Source organism: Heptranchias perlo, unplaced genomic scaffold (genome assembly GCF_035084215.1).
Source record: "Heptranchias perlo isolate sHepPer1 unplaced genomic scaffold, sHepPer1.hap1 HAP1_SCAFFOLD_1152, whole genome shotgun sequence".
NCBI lineage: Eukaryota > Metazoa > Chordata > Chondrichthyes > Hexanchiformes > Hexanchidae > Heptranchias > Heptranchias perlo.
Window position 1 is genome coordinate 15001 of NW_027138377.1, and position 10000 is coordinate 25000.

The following is a 10000-nucleotide window of genomic DNA, read 5'->3' on the forward strand; positions in this document are numbered from 1 at the left end:
GGGCACATGGCCTCCCCCCCACCATGACGAGGGAGGTTGGCGCCGGTTCCAACCTGGGCTTGCAAGCGGTAATGCATGACAGACAGCCAGCAACAAACAAAAGTCGAAAGGAAGCCCACCTTTTGCCAGGCACAGACCGTTAAGGTCACGGACACGCTTGGGTGGTTAAGCTACAGTGACCCTTTCTAGCCGCCTTCGTCGTGTCTGCTGGGCACACATGGCCTTCCCCCCCCTGCCCGTGACAGGGGAGAGGTTGTTGGTGTGCCAGGTCCGACTGGAGTTTGCAAACCATAGCGTTCAAGATACATGCACACACTCAGCCTCCAGCTCTAAAAGGGTGACGTGTTTTGGTGCTCAGTTGCTAGAGAAAATCTCGTGTTCAGCTACCAGAACCGGGACTTGCTGCTGCACATTCCCGCTCCACTCGAGACGGCAGACACCCGGGCTCTGGAGCTTGAATCGGACCTCTGTTAGACAACACAGGTGGACTTCTCGGCCTCACAAGAGAGCAATACGCCAGCGGGTGAACAGGAGAGTCGTGCCGACAAAACCCACTGACTTTTAAAACTGTCCGTCTGCCACTTGGGACAGAGAGAGGAACCTGACGAGCCTGAACACCAGCCTTGGCTGGACCGCTCGGGCCCTCCCATGTCGGACGCGAGTCGCCAAATCGATCGGAAGGAGAGTACCGATTCCTCTCAAAAAGTCTGCGTGCCCGTTATTATAAAAGCAGCCCACCGGCCGCGGTGCCTTGCCCACAAACACACTTGGTGTCTGGGGTGGATTCAGAGCCGCCGCGGCTCGAAAGTGTCAACCTGTTTTAAAAGTCATCGCTATGCCGGCACAGGTGACTTTCAAGTTAAAGAGTTCTCTTTATTGGGCTTTCAAAAAAATCTGCAAGTGTCACAGAGATTTGAGAAACTCTTTTTTTTCTTTATATTATTATAATATAATATAATGTGTATATGTTTTCGAAAAGCATCCACCAGCAATCCATGGTGAGCCTCTCTCTGCTGGCAAGCTCCTCCTGCCTGAGCCCGACGCTGTCGAGGCTCAACACGATTTCAGACTGACAAAGAGTTCGGAAAATTGCCGCCTGATGTAGCTTTAAATGCTGACAGGTGAATTCCGAGTGCTCTTGTAAAGGTCTCCGCTTTGAAATGAGAGCCTTTTGCAAGTGTCACTTTTTCAGGCACTCTTAAAGTGCACCTGGGCTGTCAGAGAAAGCTCTGAAAATCGTGTTCTCGAAAATCTCCGGGTACCCGACCATATCCCTAGGTGCCCGAATGGACAAGTGTCAATTCGGCAGGACGGCCTCCCACCTCCGGCCGCAGATGCGTCACTAAATCCCGCCAACGGGGGCTTTCTCATTTCGGGCATAGGGGCTTCCGCGGCCAAACTCATTAACATGTGCTCGGACTTTTTGTGCCACAAGTGCAAGGGACCGTTTGCCGGCAGCTACTCGCACCCCCCCGCCCAGGGGGGGAATCCTCTGACCGGAGATCCGAAACGCCGGCCGAATCCATCCCCCGTCGGACTTCCGAAGGGGTTCCTCGACCGACTGACTTCCGAACTCCTTTCTGGGCTTAAACGGGTGGAATTCGGACCCTCTCGCAAGGGAGCCGAAGCCCGCCAGCCCCGGGAGGCCTCGGGGCCGCCGTTTTCAAGCCCGACCAAAAAACCCGAAAAATGGGGAAAAATGGGAAAAAATTCCCACTCCCAAAAGGCTTAAAAGTCGGTTGGGCGGCAGCCCGGGTCGGTCTCTGCAGACCTGGAGGCGCTGGACACAAGTCTGGTAAACAGGCTAAGTCTCGACATGCCACCTCTTACCTATCCTGCAGGTACCCCGCCCAATCCCCCCGGAACCGGCTGGCAATTGGCGAATCAGCGGGACGAATTTGAATTCGTGACCGACTTTCTGACACCGAATCGCCGCAACGCGTTTCGATTTTTCGGCTTCGGTACCTCCCATCAGACTTTGACTTGGCCATATCTCCGGACTCACGTGTCGCAGCCGGGACCTTCAGGCACCGTTCGACGCGTCTACCCCTGCCCGTCGAATGGCGCCCCTCGCGGTGTGGTCCGATTTCCGCATTTTGGTCAGATTTGCCTCCAAAATTTTCAGATTGAGTTGACGAATGCCCCCTACGGGGTAACCTCTTGCCCTTTCGGACCTGCGTCCCCTGTGACTTAATTTCCGCCTTTTGCTCAATCGTTTCCCATTTATAATTAATTTTAAAATCGGGTTACTCAGTTCTGGTTTACCAGTTCCTCTTCGGACTTAGTTTTTGGTTAATCATTTCCGGTTCACCAGTTCCCGTTTTGGACTTAGTCTCTGCGGGCCGTTTCTCATCTTTTGGTTCATCAGTTCCCCTCTTTTAATAATTTTTTGGCTGCTTTCGTTTGATCATTTCCCTGCCTTCTGGGTAACTTTTCCACCTTAGGACTTCATCGCCGCACATTGTTTTCGACTTCTGGTTGATCATTTCACCCCTTTTAATCATTTTTGTAACTTTTGGTTAACCATTTCACCCAGCTTCTGGTTAACCATTTCCCCTTTGGGACTTAGTCTGGAGCATTCTTTTGGGATTCTGGTTAACCATTTGCCAATTTTTAAAAAATGTTGCCACTTTTGTTTAATGCTTTCTGGTCAACCCTTTCCCTCTTTCAGACTCACCGCGGCACATTGCTTCAGCCTCCTGGTTAATCATTTCACCCCTTTTAATCATTTTTGCAACTTTTGGTTAACCATTCCCCCAGCTTCTGGTTAACCATTTCCCTTTGGGACTTGGTCTCTGAGCATTCTTTTGGGATTCTGGTTAACCATTTGCCACTTTTAAAAAATGTTGCCGCTTTTGTTTAATGCTTTCCCTGCTTTCTGGTCAACCTTTTCCCCTTTAGGACTTCCACCGCGGCACATTGCTTTAGCCTCCTGGTTAATCATTTCACCCCTTTTAATCATTTTTGCAACTTTTGGTTAACCATTTCCCCCAGCTTCTGGTTAACCATTTCCCCTTTGGACTTAGTCTCTGAGCATTCTTTTGGGATTCTGGTTAACCATTTGCCAATTATTTTAAAATGTTGCCACTTTTGTTTAATGCTTTCTGGTCAACCTTTCCCTCTTTCAGACTTCACCGCGGCACATTGCTTTAGCCTCCTGGTTAATCATTTCACCCTTTTAATCATTTTTGCAACTTTTGGTTAACCATTTCCCCCAGCTTCTGGTTAACCATTTCCCCTTTGGGGACTTAGTCTCTGAGCATTCTTTTGGGATTCTGGTTAATCATTTGCCACTTTTTTAAAAATGTTGCCGCTTTTGTTTAATGCTTTCCCTGCTTTGTGGTCAACCTTTTCCCTTTAGGACTTCACCGCGGCACATTGCTTCAGCCTCCTGGGTTAATCATTCACCCCATTTAATCATTTTGCAACTTTTGGTTAACCATTTCCCCTGCTTCTGGTTAACCATTTCCCCTTTGGGACTTAGTCTCTGAGCATTCTTTTGGGATTCTGGTTAATCATTTGCCAATTTTTAAAAAATGTTGCCGCTTTTGTTTAATGCTTTCCCTGCTTTGTGGTCAACCTTTTCCCTTTAGGACTCACCGCGGCACATTGCTTCAGCCTCCTGGTTAATCATTTCACCCCTTTTAATCATTTTTGCAACTTTTGGTTAACCATTTCCCCCAGCTTCTGGTTAACCATTTCCCTTTGGGACTTAGTCTCTGAGCATTCTTTTGGGATTCTGGTTAAACATTTGCCACTTTTTAAAAATGTTGCCGCTTTTGTTTAATCGTTTCCCTGCTTTCTGGTCAACCTTTTCCCCTTTCAGACTTCATCGCCGAGCATTGTTGTCGACTTCTGGTTAATCATTTTCCCCTTTAAATCTTTTTTTTGCCACTTTTGGCTTAACCATTTCACCACAGCTTCTGGTTAACCATTTGCCCCATTATACTGAATTTTTCCGCTTTGGTTTAATCATTTCCCTGCTTTCTTGTCAACCTTTTACCCTTTAGGACTTCACCGCGGCACATTGCTTCAGCCTCCTGGTTAATCATTTCTCCCCTTTTAATCCTTTTTCCCACTTTTGGTTCACCAGTTCACCCAGCTTCTGGTTCACCATTTCCCCCTTTGGGACTAAGTCTCTGAGCATTCTTTTGGGATTCTGGTTAACCATTTGCCACTTTTTAAAAAATGTTGCCGCTTTTGTTTAATGCTTTCCCTGCTTTCTGGTCAACCTTTTCCCCTTTAGGACTTCACCGCGGCACATTGCTTTAGCCTCCTGGTTAAATCATTTCACCCCTTTAATCCTTTTTCCCACTTTGGGTTGGACAGTTCACCCAGCTACTGGTTAACCATTTCCCCTTTGGGACTTAAGTCTCTGAGCATTCTTTTGTGATTCTGGTTCACATTTGTCCCTTTTAAAAGATATTGCTGCTTTTGATTAAACCTTTCCCTGCTTTGCGGTCGACCTATTCCTCTTTCAGACTTCATCGCCGCACCTTGTTTTCGACATCTGGTTCAACATTTCTCCCCTTTTAATCCTTTTTCCCACTTTTGGTTAAGCAGTTCACCAGCTTCTGGTTCACCATTTGCCCCTTTTTACTGAATTTTTCTGCTTTTGTTTAATCATTTCCCTGCTTTGCGTCGACCTATTCCTCTTTCAGACTTCATCGCCGCGCATTGTTTTCGACATCTGGTTAAACATTTCTCCCCTTTTAATCCTTTTTCCCACTTTTGGTTAAGCAGTTCACCCAACTTCTGGTTAACCATTTGCCCCTTCTTACTGAATTTTCCGCTTTTGTTTAATCATTTCCCTGCTTTATGGTCAACCTTTTCCCCTTTAGGACTTCGCCGCCGCACTTTGCTTTCGCCTTCTGGTTAATCATTTCACAACATTTTAATCCTTTTTCCCACTTTTGGTTAAACAGTTCACCCAGCTTCTGGTTAACCATTTGCCCCTTTGGGACTTAAGTCTCTGAGCATTCTTTGGGATTCTGGTTCACCATTTGTCCCTTTTTAAAAGATATTGCTGCTTCTGTTTAATCCTTTCCCTGCTTTGCGGTCAACCTTTTCCTCTTTCAGACTTCATCGCCGCGCATTGTTTTCGACATCTGGTTCAACATTTCTCCCCTTTTAATCCTCTTTCCCACTTTTGGTTAAGCAGTTCACCCAACTTCTGGTTCACCACTTGCCCCTTTTTACTGAATTTTTCTGCTTTTGTTTAATCATTTCCCTGCTTTCCGGTCAACCTTTCCCTCTTTCAGACTTAATCGCCGCACATTGTTGTCGACTTCTGGTTGATCAGTTCACCCCTTTTTTATCCTTTTTCCCACTTTGGGTTAAGCAGTTCACCCAGCTACTGGTTAACCATTTCCCCTTTGGGACTTAAGTCTCTGAGCATTCTTTTGGGATTCTGGTAAACCATTTGTCCCTTTTTAAAAAATGCTGCTGCTTTTGTTTAATGCTTGCCCTGCTTTGCGGTCGATCATTTCACCCCTTTTAATCCATTTTTGCCACTTTGGGTTAAACAGTTCACACAACTTCTGGTTCACCATTTCACATTTTGGAACTTTTATTCCCACCATTACTTTGGGCTTCTGGTTCATCATTTCACGCTGTTTTACAAATCTTTGCCGCTTCACTTTTAATCCACAAACCGGGGCTCGCTTTCGGGTGTTGGGGGGGGGGGGGGGGGTAGCGGGTTTGGGCCGGGCACTCCACATCCCGGTGTGCGACCGGGTTCGTTCTGGTACCGCTCGGTGCCCCTCGTCCTGCTCTTGCCGCGGAAGCAAACCAGACGACCGTCGGTCTCACGCCCGAGGGGAGAGGAGGCGGAAAGCGGTTTGCAGCCTTTCGCTGTACCTCCGGCGGGCAGCGCCGCACCTCCGAGTGCTCGGTACCGTTCGCTGCGCCTCGTCCGGCCGCACGCAGCGAGCCAAACCCGGAGGAAATCGGCCTGTGCCTTCTCGAGATATGGGCCTCCGGGTGGGACGGACAAACCGGGGCCCCGAGCTCGCTTTCGGCGGCCCGGCACTCGACTTCCCGGTGTCCGAACGTGATCCTTCCGGTACCCTTCGGTGCCCCTTGCCCGACTCCAGCTCCCGTGCTGAAGCGGAGTCGGTCGGCCTGACGGCCGCCGAGTTAGCCAGCGGAAAGCGGTGCGCAGCCTTTCGCTTGCAGCTCCGGCGGGCAGCGCCGCACCTCCGGCTGCTCAGTGCCGTCCGCTGCTCCCCTTCCGGCTGCACGCAGCGAACCATACCCGGAGGAAATCGGCCTCGGCCTTCCGGAGATATGGGCCTGCGAGTGGGACCAATAAATCGGTGCACATTTCCGGCTCGGTTTCCGGCCTCGGCACTATCAGTTCACGCCGTCCGACCGACGTCGTTCTGGCACGGTTCCGTTGCTCCTTGATCCGGTCCAGCCACGGTAATCAGCCGAAGATGGTGGGGGGGGGACACATTGCCCGCCGAGTTAGCCGGAGGAAATCGGCCTCGGACTTCCTCAGATATCAGCCTCCGGGTGGGACAGACAAACCGGGGACCCGAGCACGCTTTCGGCGGCCCGCTGGTCGACTTCCCGGTGTGCGACCGGGTTCGTTCCGGTACCGTTCGCTGCCCCTCGTCCTGCTCTAGCCGCGGAGACAAACCCGACGACCGTCGGTCTCACGCCCGCGGAGGGAGGTGGCGGAAAGTGGTTTGCAGCCTTTCGCTGTACCTCCGGCGGGCAGCGCCCGACCTCCGAGTGCTCGGTACCGTCCGCTGCGCCTGGTCCTGCCGCACACAACGAGCCATACCCGGTGGAAATCGGCCTGTGCCTTCCAGAGATATGGGCCTCCGGGTGGGACGGACAAACCGGGGCCCCGTGCTCGCTTTCGGCGGCCCGCTAGTCGACTTCCCGGTGTGCGACCGGGTTCCTTCCGGTACCGTTCGCTGCCCCTCGTCCTGCTCTAGCCGCGGAAACAAACCCGACGACCGTCGGTCTCACGCCCGCGGAGGGAGGCGGCGGAAAGTGGTTTGCAGCCTTTCGCTGTACCTCCGGCGGGCAGCGCCCGACCTCCGAGTGCTCGGTACCGTCCGCTGCGCCTGGTCCGGCCGCACGCAACGAGCCATACCCGGAGGAAATCGGCCTGTGCCTTCCGGAGATATGGGCCTCCGGGTGGGACGGACAAACCGGGGCCCCGAGCGGTGGCACCCTGCTCGCTTTCGGCGGCCCGGCACTCGACTTCCCGGTGTGCGAACGTCATCGTTCCGGTACCCTTCGGTGCCCCTTGCCCCACTCTAGCTCCGGTGCTAAAGCGGAGTCGGTCGGTCTCACGGACGCCGAGTTAGCAGGCGGAAAGGGGTGCGCAGCCTTTCGCTGTCACTCCGGCGGGCAGCACCGCACCTCCGAGTGCTCGGTACCGAACGCTGCGCCTCCTCCTGCCGCACGCAACGAGCCATACCCGGAGGAAATCGGCCTCGGCGTTCCGGAGTTATCCGCCTCCGAGTGGGCCTGACCAAGCGGGGTGAACTGGAAATCATTAACCAACGTACTTCCATGTTTTCACCCGCAGAGGGCAGCACTCTCTTCTCCGTTTTAAACTGGGCCGACCCGGCTCCGTTTCGAGACCCGGCACTCGACTTCCCGGTGTGCGACCGGGTTCGTTCCGGTACCGTTCGCTGCCCCTCGTCCTGCTCTAGCCGCGGAACTAAACCCGACGACCGTCGGTCTCACGCCCGCGGAGGGAGGCGGCGGAAAGTGGTTTGCAGCCTTTCGCTGTACCTCCGGCGGGCAGCGCCCGACCTCCGAGTGCTCGGTACCGTCCGCTGCGCCTGGTCCGGCCGCACACAACGAGCCATACCCGGAGGAAATCGGCCTGTGCCTTCCGGAGATATGGGCCTCCGGGTGGGACGGACAAACCGGGGCCCCGAGCGGTGGCACCCTGCTCGCTTTCGGCGGCCCGGCACTCGACTTCCCGGTGTGCGAACGTCATCGTTCCGGTACCCTTCGGTGCCCCTTGCCCCACTCTAGCTCCGGTGCTAAAGCGGAGTCGGTCGGTCTCACGGACGCCGAGTTAGCAGGCGGAAAGGGGTGCGCAGCCTTTCGCTGTCACTCCGGCGGGCAGCACCGCACCTCCGAGTGCTCGGTACCGAACGCTGCGCCTCCTCCTGCCGCACGCAACGAGCCATACCCGGAGGAAATCGGCCTCGGCGTTCCGGAGTTATCCGCCTCCGAGTGGGCCTGACCAAGCGGGGTGAACTGGAAATCATTAACCAACGTACTTCCATGTTTTCACCCGCAGAGGGCAGCACTCTCTTCTCCGTTTTAAACTGGGCCGACCCGGCTCCGTTTCGAGACCCGGCACTCGACTTCCCGGTGTGCGACCGGGTTCGTTCCGGTACCGTTCGCTGCCCCTCGTCCTGCTCTAGCCGCGGAACTAAACCCGACGACCGTCGGTCTCACGCCCGCGGAGGGAGGCGGCGGAAAGTGGTTTGCAGCCTTTCGCTGTACCTCCGGCGGGCAGCGCCCGACCTCCGAGTGCTCGGTACCGTCCGCTGCGCCTGGTCCGGCCGCACACAACGAGCCATACCCGGTGGAAATCGGCCTGTGCCTTCCGGAGATATGGGCCTCCGGGTGGGACGGACAAACCGGGGCCCCGAGCTCGCTTTCGGCGGCCCGCTAGTCGACTTCCCGGTGTGCGAACGTCATCCTTCCGGTACTCAACCGTGCCCCTTGCCCCACTCTAGCTCCGGCGGTAAAGCGGAGTCGGTCGGTCTCACGGACGCCGAGTTAGCAGGCGGAAAGCGGTGCGCAGCCTTTCGCTGTCACTCCGGCGGGCAGCATCGCACCTCCCAGTGCTCGGTACCGTCCGCTGCGCCTGGTCCGGCCGCACACAACGAGCCATACCCGGAGGAAATCGGCCTGTGCCTTCCGGAGATATGGGCCTCCGGGTGGGACGGACAAACCGGGGCCCCGAGCGGTGGCACCCTGCTCGCTTTCAGCGGCCCGTCACTCGACTTCCCGGTATGCGAACGTGATCGTTCCGGTACCCTTCGGTGCCCCTTGCCCCACTCTAGCTCCGGTGCTAAAGCGGAGTCGGTCGGTCTCACGGACGCCGAGTTACCAGGCGGAAAGCGGTGCGCAGCCTTTCGCTGTCACTCCGGCGGGCAGCACCGCATCTCCGAGTGCTCGGTACCGTACGCTGCGCCGCCTCCTGCCGCACGCAACGAGCCATACCCGGAGGAAATCGGCCTCGGCGTTCCGGAGTTATCCGCCTCCGAGTGGGCCTGACCAAGCGGGGTGAACTGGAAATCATTAACCAACGTACTTCCAGGTTTTCACCCGCAGAGGGCAGCACTCTATTCTCCGTTTTAAATTGGGCCGACCCGGCTCCGTTTCGAGACCCGGCACTCGACTTCCCGGTGTGCGAACGTGATCGTTCCGGTACCCAACCGTGCCCCTTGCCCCACTCTAGCTCCGGCGGTAAAGCGAAGTCGGTCGGTCTCACGGACGCCGAGTTAGCAGGCGGAAAGCGGTGCGCAGCCTTTCGCTGTCACTCCGGCGGGCAGCATCGCACCTCCCAGTGCTCGGTACCGTACGCTGCGCCTCCTCCTGCCGCACGCAACGAGCCATACCCGGAGGAAATCGGCCTCGGCCTTCCTGAGATATCAGCCTCCGAGTGGGCCCGAAGAGTCGGTGGCACCCTGCTCGCTTTCAGCGGCCCGGCACTCGACTTCCCCGTGTGCGAACGTCATCCTTCCGGTACTCAACCGTGCCCCTTGCCCCACTCTAGCTCCGGCGATAAAGCGGAGTCGGTCGGTCTCACGGACGCCGAGTTACCAGGCGGAAAGCGGTGCGCAGCCTTTCGCTGTCACTCCGGCGGGCAGCACCGCACCTCCCAGTGCTCGGTACCGTACGCTGCGCCTCCTCCTGCCGCACGCAACGAGCCATACCCGGAGGAAATCGGCCTCGGCCTTCCTGAGATATCAGCCTCCAAACGGGCGTCACAAATCAGGGCACATGG